The following is a 17,692-nucleotide window of genomic DNA, read 5'->3' as shown; positions in this document are numbered from 1 at the left end:
GCCCAGGAGTTCAACACCAGCCTGGGCAACATGGCAAAACCCCATCTCTACAAAAAAATACAAAAATTAGTTGGGCGTGGTGGCTCTCGCCTGTAGTTCTGTAGTCCTGTAGTTCCAACTACTCAGGAGAATGAGGTGGGAGGATAGCTCGAACTCAGGCAGCAGAGGTTGCAGTAAGGCAAGGTGGCACTATTGTACTCCAGCCTGGGTGACAGAGCAAAGCTGTCTCAAAAAGAAAAAAAAATACAGTATCTAGAGAAAAGTCTTACTACCATCCATGGCTTATCTGACACATGGTCTCTCGTGTATCCGTCAGAATTTACTCATGAAAATATAAGCAAAAACGAGTACGTGTATGTGTTCGCTTCCTTTCTCATGGTGAAGGGAGCACGCTCTCACCCGTGCTCTGTGCTTGCATTTTAGAATCTACTTCTGCGTCTTGGTGTTCATTTCCATTAAGTAAATAGAGAGCTTCCGGGTTCGTTAACTTTATTTATATATGTTGCCTAAAGGGACACAGTGCTCCATCATACGGATTTATTTTACCACAATTATTTGTTCCCTGTGACACAAGAGTCTTCCCAGTATTTTGCTCCTATAAACATTGTTGCAATGAATAACTCTGTACAAAGGTCAGGTGTTCACCTGTAGGCTCATCCCTTGGGTGGATTCCCAGAGTTGTGATTGCTGAGTCAAAGCCATGTGTGCAGCCAGTGTTGACGTCTTTCACCCAGTTGCCCTCTGTATTAGCGAAGACCTCCAGAGAAACAGATCCAGTAGGATATATGTGTACATATGCATGCACACAAACACACACATACGCACACACACACAGAGAGAGAGAGAGAGAGAGAGAGAGAGAGAGAGAGAGAGAGAGAGAGAGAGAGAGAGAGATGGGAGGGTGGGGAGAGAAAGACTGAGATTTATGGTAAGGAATTGAGAAATGACTCCCCAAACTATGCAGGCTGACAGTCCCAAGATCCGCAGTGGGCTGCTGGAAACCCAGGAGAGCAGATGCAGGAAAAGAGCGATGTCCCCCTTCCAAGGCAGTCAGGCAGCAGGAATTCCCTCTTGCTTGGGGGAAGGTCAGCCTTTGTGTTCCATTTAGACCCTCAACTGACTGGATGGAGCCCATCCAAGGTAGCAGGGTCCTCTGCTCTCCTCAGTCTGTGGATTTCAATGTTCATCTCATCCAGAAACAGCCTCACAGGCACACCCAGGATCATGTTTGACCAAATATCTCGGCACTCTGTCGCCCCATCAGGCCGACACATCAGAGTTACCATCATGTCTCCCCATGGGGATTGTCCTGTTCCATGGTCCCCTTGCCCAGGTGTGAGGGTTTGCACAGGCCTCACCAAAGTGCCTGCCGAAATGTGGACATTCCTCTGTCTGAGAAGTGAAAAATGGTGTCTTGGGGGCAGTTTGCATGTGCATTATTTTCATTGTAAGTAAACCTGAGGCCGGGCGCGGTGGCTCTTGCCTGTAACCCCAGCACTTTGGGTGGGTGAGGCAGGAGGTCCTCTTGAGCCCAGGAGTTTGAGACCAGCCTGGGCAACATAGCAAGACCCCATCTCTACGAAAATTAGCTGGGTGTGGTGGTGTGCACTTGTAGTCTCAGCTACCTGGGAGGCTGAGGTAGGAGAATCAACTGAGCCCTGGAGGTTGAGGCTGCAGTGAGCCATGACTGTGCCACTACACTCCAGCCTGGGCACCATAGCAAGACCCCATCTCTAAAAAAATTAGGTGGGTGTGGTGGTGTGCTCTTATAGTCTCAGCTACCTGGGAGGCTGAGGTAGGAGAATCACCTGAGCCCTGGAGGTTGAGGCTGCAGTGAGCCATGATTGTACCACTACACTCCAGCCTGAGCAACAGAGCAAGACCTTGTCTTAAAAAAAAAAAAAAAAAGGAAACTGAGCATCTTTTTTTTGTTTTTTTAAGATGGACTCTTGCTCTATTGCCCAGTCTGGAGTGCAGTGGCTCGATCACTGAGCATATTTTTATAAACGTGGGGCCATTTGTATTTCTTTTTCAGTATACTGCTCATATGCTTTGCCCAGTTTTGTTAGGCTGTTGCTTTTTTTATAGATTGAGCTGAAAAAAATTTATTACCAGTGTATCCTAAAAACAACAGTATTGAGATATAGTTCACCCTCTAAAGTATATTTAAGTGATTTTTAGTATATTCGAATAATTGTGCAACATGATCACAATCAATTTCAGAAAATTTTCCTTACCCAAAAGAAACCCTGTACCATTAGTAATCACTTCTCATTTCCCCCAACTCTCCCAGCCCCTGGCAACCACTAATGTACTTTCAGTCTCTATCGATTTGCCTATTCTGGACATTTCATACAAATGGAATCGTACAGTATGGGATCTTTTGTGTCTGGTTTCTCTGCGTAATGCTTCCGTCCAGGTTGTGGTATGTGTCGGAACTTCATTCCTTTTCGTGGCTGAATAATATTCCACTGTGTGGAGAGACCACATTTCGGGTCTCCTTTCAGCTATGGATGGATGTTTGGGTTGTTTCCACTGTGGTTTTATGAGTAATGATGCTGTACACGTCTGTGCACAAGTTTTTTTGTGGGACATATGTTTCCAGTTCTCCTGGAATGGAATTGCTGGAACCTGTTTCAGGAATTGCCAGAGTGTTTTCCAAAGGGGCTGTACTATTTTACATTCCAGCCAGCAGAAGCAGGGCCACTATGAGGGCCCCACTTCCTCCACATCCTCACCAGCACTTCTCACCTGGAGCTTTGATTATAGCCGCACTCGTGGCTGTGAAGGGGGTTTCATTATGCTTTCAAGTTGCATTTCCCCAATAACTAACCAGTTTGTCTTTTTATTTGCTTTATTATTATTATTATTATTATTATTATTATTATTATTATTTGAGATGGAGTCTCACTCTTGTCACCTAGGCTGGAGTGCAGCGGTATAATCTCAGCTCACTGCAGCCTCCGCTTCCTAGGTTCAAGCGATTCTCCTGCCTCAGCCTCCCGAGTGGCTGGAACTACTAGCATGCACCACCCCACCTGGCTAATTTTTGTATTTTTAGTAGAGACAGGGTTTCGCCATGTTGGCCAGACTGATCTCAAACTCCTGATCTCAAGTGATCCATCCACCTCAGCCTCCCAAAATGCTGAGATTGTGAGCCACTTTTTTTTTTTTTTGAGACGGAGTCTCACTCTGCGCCCAGGCTGGAGTGTGGTGGCGCCATCTCAGCTCACTGCAAGCTCCGCCTCCCGGGTTCACGCCATTCTCCTGCCTCAGCCTCCCGAGTAGCTGGGACTACAGGCACCCACCACTACGCCCGGCTAATTTTTGTATTTTTAGTAGAGACGGGGTTTCACTGTGTTAGCCAGGGTGGTCTCGATCTCCTGACCTCGTGATCCACCCGCCTTGGCCTCCCAAAGTGCAGGGATTACAGGTGTGAGCCACTGTGCCCGGCCCATTTGCTTTCTTCAATGTAGACTTTTCCTGTAATCAAACACTTTATTCTTTTATGGCATCTGAGTTTTGAGTCATAGATAAAATTGTCCCTGCTCTAAGATTCAAAAGAAACTTCCCCATATCCTCTTCTAGGACTGTTATGCTTTCAGGCTTTCCATTGAAAACTTGGATCCGGCCGGGTGCAGTGGCTCATGCCTGTAATCCCAACACTTTGGGAGGCCAAGGTGGGCAGATCAACTGAGGTCGGGAGTTCAAGACCAGCCCGACCAACATGGAGAAACCCTGTCTCTTAAAAATACAAAATTAGCCGGGCATGGTAGAACATGCCTGTAATCCCAGCTACGCAGGAGGCTGAGGCAGGAGAATCTCTTGAACCCGGTAGGCGGAGGTTGCGGTGAGCCAAGGTCACGCCATTGCACTCCAGCCTGGGCAACAAGAGTGAAACGCTGTCTCAAAAAAAAAAAAAAAAAAGAAAACTTGGATCCACGTGGATTTTATTCTGGTGTCTGACGTGAACATGCATCAACTTTCTTCGATTTTCCCGAGGTTGTGCCGTGTGTGTCCCTGGCAACCTGGAGGAAAGGGTTTGGTTGGGCAGTTAGCCCAGTGTGGGGAGGTGACATTTGCGAAGACTGAGGACAGGAGTCGCACTCTCCTCCATGCACAGAGACCACAGACGGAGAGGGATGCATGTGCAAAGGTCTCAAGGTGGGAGGAAGCTCGGCTGATTCCCAGAACAGCGAGGCCATTGTGGCTGTAGGTGCTGGGGAAGCAATGAGGACAGGGATGGGTTCCTAGAGAAGCCAGGCCACGTAGGGCCTGGTAGGTAACTGTGGAGTCTGGCTTGAATTTGGGCTCTAATGATACCGAGGAACTGCAGATAAGATCTTTAGAACTGTTCACTTGATAAGATAATACCCAGATGGGAAACTGGGGGGTCTAAGGGTATGGACAGTTCAAATTTGCTGCAAATTGGCTGGGCATGGTGGCTCACGCCTATAATCCCAGCACTTTGGGAGGCCAAAGCTTGTGGATCACTTGAGGTCAGGAGTTCGAGACCAGCCTGACCAACATGATGAAACCCCGTTTCTACTAAAAATACAAAAATTAGCCAGGCATGGTGGTGGGCGCCTGTAATCCCAGTTACTTGGGAGGCTGAGACTGGAGAATCACTTGAACCAGGGTGGTGGAGGTTGCAGTGAGCCAATATCATGGGACTGTGTACTCCAGCCTGGTGACAGAGCGAAACTCCATCTCAAAAAAAAAAAAAAAAAAAAATTGTTGTAAATTGACGAATTGTTCTCCAAAAAACCTATATTATTTTCCCTCACCTTTCACTGTATGTTATTTCTGTATCATTTGCTATTTTATTAAATATTTCTGAAGCATGGTTTTTAATAACTGCATGGTTTCTTAAAAAACATATTTATTGAGATATAGTTGATATACAGTAAACTATATATAGAGTGTACAGTTTGATAAGTTTTGACATCTGTATATACCTGGGAAACCATGACCACAATCAACATAGTGAACACATCCATCACCCCTAAAAGTTCCTCATACCCCATTGGGGTAGCTCCCTCCTGGCACCCCCTCCACAGGCAGCAGCCCATCTGCTTTTTGGTAATGCTTGCCTGGTGCTTCTCATCATATGACTACCTTGTAATTATTTGAGCATTATTCTACTGTTAGATGTCCATGTTTATCCCATTTTTGCTATTTCAGCTAGGAAGAGACTTCTCATACATACAGATATCTTCATTTACTTGATTATTTCCTTATGACAAATTCTATAACTGGTATCTCCAGACCAAAGGTTATGAATGTTAAGAATTTGGAAGCAATCTGCCCAGTCTTGTTCACAAGGCTTGCTAGGTATGACATGCACTTTCCATTTGATTTTCTTTCTGAAAAGTTGAATCATTGTAATGCCAAAAAAAATAATAATAATACTAACCCTCCAAGTGTGGCTTAGATGTTTCTGCTTGGACCTAAGGGGTGGCTATTTTTGGAAAGGTCCTTTTGTGCTGTGAAGGAAGCAAACATTCCCTCTTCCTTTGGATCCTAAAGTACTCCGTACCTTGGTGGAGTTTGCTGTGGGAGCGCCCAATAGCCTGCCCTCAGCCATGTCCCTTCCTACAGAATTCAGGAGACTTCTGTGATAAGGATAGTTCAACCCCCTTCAACTTCACAGGCTTCTCTGGTGGAGGCAGGGAGCTCCAGAGTGACTGACAGCAGTTCCAAGGCAGGGGGAGTGGGAGAACTGGCCTCCCAGTAACCTTACCTGCCAGGGGCCCTCCACTTCCCAGGTGTGGAAACTGAGGCTTAGAGAAGGGTGAGGACTGGCCGAAAATCCCATAGCAGATGAGCAACAGAACTGGAACAAAACCCAGCTCTGCTCCACTCTGACGGCCACAATGGCCCAGCAGGTGGTCTGAGTGGTGCTGGGGACACCGGATGTGGCTCAGGTGAGATGTGAACACATAGGTTTTATATCCACAGCCAGGTATTTATTTAATGTGTATCAATAAGTAGCTGTGACATTGAGGTTAGGATTTCATAGCTGCGGTGATGTATGACAAGTTTAAAGGTTAAGCTAAAAAGTGAAAGAAATGAGGCTGGGTTCATGACTGTAATCCCAGCACTTTGGGAGGCCAAGGTGGGTGGATCACCTGAGGTCAGGAGTTAGAGACCAGCCTGGCCAACATGGTGCAACCCTATCTCTACTAAAAAAATACAAAGGCCAGGTGCAGTGGCTCATGCCTGTAATCCTAGCACTTTGGGAGGCCAAGGCAGGAGGATCATGAGGTCAGGAAATTGAGACCATCCTGGCCAACATGGTGAAACTAAAATACAAAAAAATTAGCCAGGCATGGTGGTGCATGCCTATAGTCCCAGCTACTTGGGAGGCTGAGGCAGGGGAATCAATTGAACCTGGGAGGTGGAGGTTGCAGCGAGCCGAGATTGCACCACTGCACTCCAGCCTGGCGACAGAGCAAGACTCCATCTAAAAATAAAAAAATAAAAAATTAGCTGGACATGCAGTAATCCTAGCTACTCAGAAGGCGGAGGCAGAAGAATCGCTTGAACCCAGGTGGTGAAGGTTGCAGTGAGCTGAGATCGCATCACTGCACTCCACCCTGAGGCACAGAGTGAGACTCCATCTTGGGAAAAAAAAAAAGTGAAAGAAATGAAAGAAGTGTGAAATGATCACACCTGTGGTCATAGGCTATTGCAAAAGAGTCTGGAAACAGTGAAAAATAGGCAAGGGCCTCACTGCTCCACCTTGACTTGGGCAAGCCCTTCCCCGCTGCAAAGATACCACGTAAGATGGGTGGCTGCAGGTGGCAGTCCTGGGCTCAGGTGCCCCATCCTCACACATGCGCATAGGCACGCAGGGGCACACACTGCAGAGGCCGCAGGACAGGCCTCCTCTCCAGCTCTACAGCCGACCTGAGCTTCTCCCCACACTCCAGGGGAAGGCAATGACCACTGGTCCCATGTGCCAAGTGCACGTGGCCACGTGGAAGGCTGGGGACGTGACAAGAAGGAGGCTGGGCTGGGAAGGAGTCTCTGGGGGTGGCAGGGCATTTAGAGGCCCTTAGGTGTTCTGTCCCCCACATCCAGTTGGGTCAACCCTGGTGGGCTTTGTGTTGACAGGATGCCAGGATGAGGGACAGGACTCCGGGCCCACGCCTTGTCACAGAAACACCAGCAGGCCCTCCTTGGCCCCAGCCTTCTGACCACCCTGGCCTGTGGGAGCTCTGGGCCTTCCCGAAAACCTCCCACTGCTACCTGCACTGGGCATTGCCAACAGCCCACCAGGCTGCTTTACCTGTGAACGGCTCCGGAAGATTACCAGGACTCTAGTTTCCTTTCGCCTGTTCCATACCGTACACCCTGTATCACCATCCCCATGCCTTTTGCTTCTTTCTTTCCCTCCTTTCCTATCTTCTCTCCTTTCCTACCTTCCCTCCCTCCCTCCCCTTACCCTCCCTCCTTCTCTCCCTCCTTCTCTCCCTCCCTCCCTTCTTTCCTTCCTTCCTCCCTCCCTCCCTCCCTCCCTCCCTCCCTCCCTCCCTCCCTCCCTCCCTCCCTCCCTTCCTTCCTTCCTTCCTTCCTTCCTTCCTTCCTTCCTTCCTTCCTTCCTTCCTTCCTTCCTGTCTGCATTTGGTCAGTTACTGTCTACCTTTTTGTTGCTGTTCTCACGGCATTGGGCCCTATTTTCGTTTCGATTTCTTACTCTTTAAAAGAAAAAAAGTAGCCAGGCGCAGTGGCTCACGCCTGTAATCCCAGCACTTTGGGAGGCCGAGGCAGGAGGATCACCTAAGGTCTGGAGTTCGAGACCAGCCTGACCAACATGGAGAAATCCCATCTCTACTAAAAATACAAAATTAGCCGGGCGTGGTGGCGCGTGCCTGTAACCCCAGCTACTCTGGAGGCTGAGGCAGGAGAATGGCTTGAACCCGGGAGGCAGAGGTTGCTGTGAGCTGAGATCACGCCATTACATTCCAGCCTGGACAACAAGAGTGAAACTCCGTCTTAAAAAAAAAAAAAAACCGAAAAAAAGTACCTGGGTTCCATTCATATACATACATATATACATAAATATAAGCAAATTAGAAAAAACTTTTCCACTTCTTAAAATGCTTGTAGTTATTATTTTAAAACTGCGGCAATGTGTTTTTAATATAAATAAAATGTTTTTTAACACTTTCTATATCATCACACAGAGATCAAGACGGTTCACTCTTTGACATATATATATATATTTGGCACTTGCGCACGAGTGTGTGTGTGTGTGTGTTTGTGGATATGCATGCATTCTTTTCATTCTTTTTTTTTTTTTTTTTTTTTTTTTGCAACTTGGTCTCACTGGAGTGAGACGCCCAGGCTGGAGTGCAGTGGCACAATCACGGCTCATGGCAGCCTTGCCCTCGTGGGCTCAGGTGATCCTCCTGCATAACTGGGACCACAGGCCCATGCCACCATGCCTGGCTAATTTATTTTTATTTTTTGTAGAGACAAGGTTGAGCCATATTGCTCAAGCTGCTCTTGAACTCCTGAACTCAAGCAATCTTCCCACCTCAGTGCTCCCAAAGTGCGGGGATTGCAGGTGGGAGCCACTGTGGCCATCTGCCTTCACTCTTAACCCCAATTTTGCCAGATGGGGTGAAAGCACAACCCGCCCTATGGGGTCCTTCAGACATAAAGGTTTAAAAATACAGTCATCAGGGCTGGCTCACGCCTGTAATCCCAGCACTTTGGGAGGCCGAGGCAGGCGGATCACCTGAGGTCAGGAGTCTGAGACCAGCCTGATCAACATGGAGAAACCCCATCTCTACTAAAAATACAAAATTAGCCGGGCGTGATGGCACATGCCTGTAATCCCAGTTACTGGGGAGGCTGGGGCAGGAGAATCACGTGAACCCGGGAGGCAGAGGTTGCAGTGAGCCAAGATTGTGCCATTGCACTTCAGCCTGGGTAACAAGAGCAAAATTTTGTCTCAAAAAAAAAAGTATATATATATATATAGAGAGAGAGAGAGAGAGAGACAGAGAGAGAGAGAGAGAGGGAGAGAGAGAGAGAGAGAGAGAGAGTGTGTCATCATTCCAGCATCTGCCCCTGCCTTCTTCTCCCCAGATTCCACTAGAGGAACATGTACTGGGGACTCTCCTCTAGCCCCATTCATGTTGAGTGAATGTGAGCACACGCATACACACACATGCACACATATGCACACACACGCACAGGCACACACACACCCACGAAGGCATGTAGGCCAGCCCTTTATGCCTTTATCTCCCCGTGTGTGTGTGTGTGGTTTTTTTTTTTTTTGAGATGGAATCTCGCTCTGTCGCCCAGGCTGGAGTGCAGTGGCGCCATCTCGGCTCACTGCAAGCTCCACCTCCTGGGTTCACGCCATTCTCCTGCCTCAGCCTCCCGAGTAGCTGGAACCACAGGTGCCCGCCACCACGCCAGGCTAATTTGTTTTTTGCATTTTTAGTAGAGACAGGGTTTCACTGCATTAGCCAGGATGGTCTCAATCTCCTGACCTTGTGATCTGCCCGCCTTGGCCTCCCAAAGTGCTGGGATTACAGGTGTGGGCCACCGTGGCCGGCCGAGTTTGAGATCTTACACTTACTTGTTATGTGATCCAGAGTTCATCTCAAAGGGGAGGATCAGAGCCTCGAGAGGCCAAGGAAAGAGGTCAAGATAGTCAAGCGGGCCGTCTCAGATCTGGCCGTGCTCAAGCTATGCAAATGCCTCTCAGGGAGATGCAAGGACCTATCTATTAGGATGACCAGGATCCCAACTGGGACCCGGAGGATGCAACTCAGCTTCAGCGTTTGCAGAGGTACTGAGACGCACTTCTGCAGGGCCTACTAGTTGATAGAAGGAAAGCAATTAATATGAAGAAGATTTCAGAAGTGCTTCAAGGAGCTGACAAGAGCCTAAGTCAGTTTTATGAGAGACTCTGTAAAGCATTCTGGCTTTACACCCCGTTTAACTCTGAGGCTGCTGAACATCAGCATATGGTGAATACTTCATTTGTAGGGCAAGCCCAGGGTGACATCAAGCAGAAGCTGCATGCGTGAATACCACCCAGTCTATAAAAGGTGCATGTTAACTGTGACCAGGGAACAAAACGGGAAGGAGCAAAAGCAACAAGCACAGCAGCTAGGCACGCCAAGGACTAAGTCCCTGTCCCCAGACCGGCTCTATCTGGAAAAAGAAGGGGCCAGGGACCGGAGCCGGAAGAAGAGCAAAGGAAAAGGAAAGGAGAAAGTAAGAGTAAGTGTGAGAAGCAAAAGAAGAAAGTAAAAAGGAAATCAGAAAAAAAACAGGAGCGACAGATGGCAGTGCACGGGGGCAGAGCCCATGCCGTCGCCCAGCCCCACCAGCTGGCCGCAAGAGGAGGAGAACTCAGGAAAGAAAAAGGAAAGTAAATTGAAGGCTTAAGAAAAAGGCCAATCTATTGGCAACAGCTCTTACAGAAAGAGAGATTAGCAACGTGAGAGGACGTGGACGTGGACGTGGAAAAAAGTCAAGTTAGGCAGGGATTCAAGAGCCAGACAAGGCTAGAAAGAGATTAATGTGTGAATTGCAAAAAGAAAGGACACTGGAAGGATGAATGTTCAGAAGGCAATGAGGGAAATGGCCAAGACCGCGAGACCAAGAGGCCATTGGCCAAGGGCTGCCGCACCTTGGAGGAACCAAATCTGACCTGATCAGGCTGGCAGAAGCTGAAGGACGTGAGGAATAGGACAGACCCGGCACCTTCTCATTAGGCTCCCAGGAGCCCATGGTCACATTAGAAGTTAAAGGTGGCAGGATTCGGCCGTATCTGGATTCCAGTTTCTCACCGATGGCTAAGCCACTAGATGGAGTTACAAAAGGGGCAGAAAATGAACCCCTCCTCTGGGAAACGGAACAGGAGAAGGAGCCCTGCCTTGTGAAAACTTGCTTGTAGACTTTACAGAACTGCCCCGTGCCGGAGGCTGTCGGTACATGCTAGTGCTTGCTTGCACCTTTTCAGGATAAGTTAAAACTTTCCCCACCAGGACACAAAAAGTACAAGAAGTGACTAAAGCACTGTTAAAAGACATTATCCCCAGGTGTAGACTGCCTCTAACTTTAAAGTCAGACAATAGGCCGGCATCTGTAGCTAAAATAGTGCAAGATTTAACAGGACTGTCAAAAATCAAATGGAAGAGACACACAGCCTATCGGCTGCAAAGTTCAGGAGAAGGTGGAATGCGTGAAGCAGACACTTGAGCAGCTACTGAAGAAATATTGCCGGGAAATTCATTTAAGATAGAATCAGGTTTCTGCCTATGGTCCTCCTCCGAGTCAGGTGCACCCCCACCAAACAAACTGGGTATTTGCCCTATAAGATTTTGTTCGGTCGGCCACCCCCACATCATAGGTCAAATTAAAGGTGACCTCCAGGAACCAGGGGAATTAACCTTAAGAAACAAATGCAGGTTTTAGAAATAGCCATACAAAATGTTCATAACTAGGTACATGAAAATGCCTATAAGCCTGACACCTCTTTATTTTTTTTATTTTTATTATTTTTTTTTTGAGACGGAGTCTCGCTCTGTTGCCCAGGCTGGAGTGCGGTGGCTGGATCTCAGCTCACTGCAAGCTCCGCCTCCCGGGTTTACGCCATTCTCCTGCCTCAGCCTCCCGAGTAGCTGGGACTACAGGCACCTGCCACCTCGCCTGGCTAGTTTTTTTGTATTTTTTAGTAGAGACGGGGTTTCACCGTGTTAGCCAGGATGGTCTCGATCTCCTGACCTCATGATCCGCCCGTCTCGGCCTCCCAAAGTGCTGGGATTACAGGCTTGAGCCACCGCGCCCAGCCAGGGAGGAAGTTTTGTAAGTCAAACCCAAGCCTCTCTTCCCGGGGTGGGGGTGGGGTGCTATAGCCATATACGTTGATATTTGTCAGTTAACATTCATGAACCCACCCTATCACAGTCTCTGGTGCTACAGGGTACTGTACAAACTGCCAGTACAAAATGGTATGTGCACGCCCTGTTTGCCCCTCCAAGGCCCTAGCGATAGCTTGCTGGAACTGCACAGCGCAGTTCACTGACCGTTCGTCACTGCGGCTAAAACCAGTCCTGCTCATCGAAGGGCCAGCAAAACCGGATTGTAAGACAAGCACTTGCAATCCTGTAAATCTGACTATCTTAGAGCCAGATCTACCTATATAGACTGCAGGTTACTCCAAGGCATTACAAAGCTACGGTCAAAAAGCTGAAATAACTTTGGATGTTCTAAAGAGGACTCAAACCAAGCGGTCAGCCCAGCAGCAATCCGAGTCTTTAAGTCATTCTTTGAGCACATAAACCAAAAGTTACCAGAGCCTCCTCCTTTAGTCAAAAACTTATTTGCTCAGCTGGCCAAAAACATTGCCTGCAGCCTAGGCATTTCCTCATGTTATGTTTGTGGAAGGACTAACAAGGGAGACCAAAGCCTTGGGAAGCAAAATAGTTAATGCCTCAAGATGACTTGACTCTGACTGCCTCTTTCCCCAAACAGACACCCATAGGTTCAAGTGTCTAGCTCTTAAAAACTTCTATTATTAGGAGATACTGTGTTGCTCGCTAGGGAAAACTTCTTACAGACCCAGTAAGAGAACTAACCTGCTCACGACAGCAATATTATAATGAAACATTAAGGAAAACTTTGTGGCAGGGCAGAGATGACTACAAAGCACCTCATCCAAATCTGTTTCTCTTCTCTACACCACACTTGGTATCAACTTGAAGCTCCAAATACTTAGCAAGCGCCCCCAGTCTTTATTGTAGGCTACAGGCATATTGACAGTTGCCAGTTAAATGGACAGAGGCCTGTGTGCTTGGAACAATTAGACCATCTTTCTTCTTACTCCCACTACAACAGGGAAAAACTTCAAGGTATCCTGTCTATGATGAAGTTAGAAGAAGACGCAAAAGAGATACAGACACAAAGAAGTATAAAAATAAGAAATTGAAAAGACACAGATTAGCTCCCTGAAAAAATAATTCAATACTATAGGCCAGCTACCTGGGTACAAGATAGGTCATAGGGCTACCACACTCCTATTTACACACTTAATCGCACCATCAGATTGCAGGCAGTACTTGAAATCATCACTAATGAAACAACAAATGCATTAGATTTCCTGGCCCAGCAAACCACACAAATGAGAAACGCTACCTATCAGAACAGATTAGCTTTCGACTACCTCCTAGCCCAGGGAGGAGGAGGATGTGGAAAATTCAATCTAATTGTTGACTGGAAATTGATGACAATGGCAAAGCAATTATAGAAATAACTGCAAGAATGAGAAAATTAGCCCACGGTCCAGTTCAAACTTAAAAAAGGTGATCCCCAGATTCTCTTTTTGGAGACTGGTTTTCATTTTTCGGAGAGTTCAAGACTTTAATAGGAGTAGTGCTGGCCATACTAGGAAGTTGCATAATACTCCGTTGTCTCTTACCTTTCCTTGTTAGAAGTATTCAATCAACTGTAGAGGCAATAGTAGCCAGGCAAACTACCACTCAGCTAATAGCTCCGTGTAAATATCAATCTTTGCCTAAAGAAGAAAACGCCTGTCTTCAGGCAGAACTGAGTAGTAGTGATGCCTTGTATTAAACTTCTTTCATAAAAGGCATCAAAGGGGAGACACTGAGGCAGAAATTTAAATAATAATAATAATAATAAATACTGCATTTATTCACTCCAAGAAAAGTAAAAGCTAAGGCCCAGAATATGGCAAGGCAAAGGCTAAAAAGAAAAGAACAAGTTTTCCTCTTGCCTAGCAGCTCGCTTCAATGACAGAAGATAATGCTGTTCGAATAGCCAAGGCCAAAGGAATGGGCTCCAGACACTCACCTCCCTTCCGGAGCAAAGTTGAAAGATAAAAGAGAAAGACAAGTTCTTTTACTGTTACTCTTTTCCCAGGCTTCTTAAGCATGATTAGCATGATTATGTTTTACAAATGTCTGTATTTAGCCAGTTCTTGTTTTTCTTCTAATGCAGGTACAAGGCCACCGGAGAGGTCACAAACTATGTGATGCTATAGATTACGTGACCTGTTACTGTATGATGAACTGCTTTTATTTTGCTTCTGTAAGGCTGCTTCTAGAAACCCTGCTCTGTCTTTGTTCAGGGCTCAGCTTTCGGATGTGAATCCTCTGAGCCGGTACGTACCCAAAATAAACAAATCCTCCTGTCCTCCGTATTGGTCTCTCCGTTCCTCAGTTGACCACAACAATTATACACTGATTGAAGCTACCCCATGACTGAAGGATGTAAAATCATCTTGAAACCTGAAATACCTACAAATATCTTGGGTGCCATCAGAGAAACCCTCTAGTGGGGATGGCAGTGCCAAGAAGAGTTCCCTAACAACATGGAAATAGTTTATACAGGATGGTGTCCCCCGGGGAAGACAACGTACTCATCAGCAGGGTTCAGTTCAGCCCGTCCCTGCATGGCGGCAGTTCCCCCCACACCCACTCATTTCGTGGTCCCAAGTGGTGGCCATGTTAAGCCAGTACACACGAGTTCTTCTGATGGGCATCAATGTGTCCTACTTGAAGGAACCCACACATTTCCACAGGGCTGCACCCCACGTGACCACCCCTTCAATAAGGCAGGTTTCCACCACCCTCCTGCCTGACCATGTGGCCGCTGCCCAGGAGCCAGTAAAAACCCAGACACAGCGGCTCCCACCACTGTTCAATTATTATTTCATTGTATTTCATTTTATTTTTGAGATGCAGTTTTGCTCTATCACCCAGGCTGGGGTGCAGTGACGAAATCTCGGTTCACTGCAACCTCTGCCTCCTGGGTTCAAGCCATTCTCCTGCCTCAGCCTCCCGAGTAGCTGGGATGACAGGCGCCTGCCACCAAGCCTGCCTAATTTTTGTATATTTTAGTAGAGATGGGGTTTTGCAGCATTGCCCAGGCTGCTGTCAAACTCCTGACCTTCAGTGGTCTACCCACTTTGGCCTCCCAAAGTGCTGGAATTACAGGTGTGAGCCACTGTGCCCGGCCCACCTTTCAATTCTTCCACCACTGCCAGGAAAACACGGTGCAGTTCAGCCCACCAGGCTGATTTGTTTCCACCTTCTTTGATCATGGTGGCGTCCCTCCAGACCGCATGTTTCCTATTCACCACTAACCAGGCAGCTCCTTCTTGGCCCGCTGACAGCTGTTGGGGGCGGGGGGCACTCCTCAGGCGATGATAAAATCCAGCAGCTCAAATGAGAATTTATGAACACAAAGAAGCAAACAATGGACACTTGAGGGTGGAGGGTGGGAGGAGGGAGAGGAGCAGAAAAGATAACTATCGGGTTGATGCAGTTTGGCTGTGTCCCCACCCAAATCTCATCGTGAATTGTAGTTCCCATAATCGCCACATGTTGTGGGAGGGACCCAGTGAGAGGTAATTGAATCATGGGGCAGGCTACCCCCATGCAGCTGTTCTCATCAGAGTGAGTGAGTTCTCACAAGACCTGATGGTTTTATAAAAGGCTTTTCCCCCTTTTGCTTGGCACTTCTCCTATCTGCTGCCATGTGAAGAAGGACATGCTTGCTTCCCCTTCCACCATGATTGTGAGTTCCCTGAGGCTTCCCCAGCCATGCTGAACTGTGAGTCAATTAAACCTCTTTTTAAAATAAACTACCCAGTCTCCTGGGGTGCTGTGGCTCAAGCCTGTAATCACAGCACTTTGGGAGGCTAAGGCAGGGATTTACTTGAGGTCAGGAGTTCAAGACCAACCTGACCAACATGGTGAAATCTCATGTCTACTAAAAATGCAAAAAGTAGCCAGGTGTGGTGGCACATGCCCATAATCCCAGCTACTCGGGAGGTTGAGGCATGAGACTTACTTGAAACCAGGAGGCAGAAGTTGCAGTGAGCTGAGATCATGTCACTGCACTCCAGCCTGGGTGACAGAGGGAGACTTTGTCTCAAAGTAAATAAATAAATAAATAAATAAATAAATAAATAAATAAATAAATAACCCAGTCTCGGGTATGTCTTTATTAACAGCATGAGATACATGGGTACTGGGCTTAATACTTGGGCGATAAAATAATCTGTACAAAAGGCCAGATGTGGTGGCTCAAGCCCGTAATCCCAGCACTTTGAGAGGCTGAGGTGGGACGATCACCTGAGGTCAGGAGTTCGAGACCAGTCTGGCCAACATGGCAAAACCCTATCTCTACTAAAAATACAAAAATTAGCTGGGCGTTGTGACAGGCGCGTGTAATTCCAGCTACTTGGGAGGCTGAGGCAGGAGAATCACTTGAATCCAAGAGGCAGAGATTGCAGCAAACCAAGATCATGCCACTGAACTCTAGCCTGGGGGATAGAACTTTGTCTCAAAAAAATAAAAACAATCTGTACAACAAACCCCTGAAACATGAGTTTATCTATGTAACAAACCTTCACATGTATCCCTGAACCTAAAATAAAAGTTTAAAAAAAAAAATCCAGCAGCTCCTCACACAGTTCCAGAGTCAGTCCTAGGGGATTCTCCCTGCTTGGGAGTCTCCTCCTTGCCTTCCCCAGGTGGCACCATCCTATATAAACCATTTTCATGTTGTTATGGAACTTTTCTTGGCGCTGTCATCTTCATTAGAGAGTTTCTGCGATGTCACCCAAGGTGTTGTGGGTATTTCAGGTTTCAAGATTATTTTATGTCCTTCAGTCATGAGGTAGCTTCAATTAATGTATAACAGCAAGTTAGTAAATGCCCCTCCAATGGAAGTCCTCTAGTCCAAAGTCCCAGGTGGACTGGGTATGATGGCTCATGCCTGTAATCCCAGCACTTTGGGAGGCCATAGTGAGAGGATCACTTGAGTCTAGAAGTTTGAGACCAGCCTGGGCAATATGATGAAACCCTGTTTCTACTAAAAATACAAAAATTAGCTGGGCGTGATAGTGTGCGCCTGTAGTCGCAGCTACTCAGGAGGCTGAGGTGGGAGGATCACTTGAGCCCAGGAGGTCGAGGCTGCAGTGAGCTGAGATCACACCACTGCACTCCAGCTTGGATGACAGAGTGAGACCCTGACTGGAAAAAAAAAAAAAGTCCCAGGTGTCATTGGTGGGAAGTGCTTTCAGGATGTGGCCCCAATCCCCAGGCTATGCCCCACCTGGAGATATTACACAGAGAATTTGTCACCAGCAGCACTCCAGCTTCTCTTCCACACTGTGTGGCTTGAGCAATCTCACTTGTGCCTGTTTAGCATGTCCAAGTAAAATTGCTTGAAGGGCGGATTTATGTGTCTTCTGTTTTACAATGCTAGGTAAGTGCTATGGTTTACATGTGTCCTCCAAAGCTTATGTGTTGTAAACACAATCCCCAATGCAACAGTGTTGGCAGGGGAGGCGTAATAAGATGTTATTACATCATGAGAGTTCTGCTCCCAGGCATGGATTAATATCATTATCCTAGGAGTGGTTTGTTATCAAAACAAGTCCTCTCTGTCTCTGTCTGCCTTTCTCCTGTTTGCTATCCACCATGGGATGACTCAGCAAGAAGGCCCTTACCAGATGCCAGCACCTTGATCTTGGACTTCTCAGCCTCCAGAACCGTGAGCCAAATAAATTTCTATTTATTATATGTTACCCATCTGTGGTGTTCTCTTACAGCAGCATAAAATGGACTAAGAAAGTAAGGGAAACATTCCCCAGTCAGAGCCAGTGTCCATCCCTGTAATA

Source organism: Macaca fascicularis, chromosome 14, assembly GCF_037993035.2.
Source record: "Macaca fascicularis isolate 582-1 chromosome 14, T2T-MFA8v1.1".
Classification (NCBI taxonomy): domain Eukaryota; kingdom Metazoa; phylum Chordata; class Mammalia; order Primates; family Cercopithecidae; genus Macaca; species Macaca fascicularis.
This window is presented reverse-complemented; position numbering follows the sequence as displayed.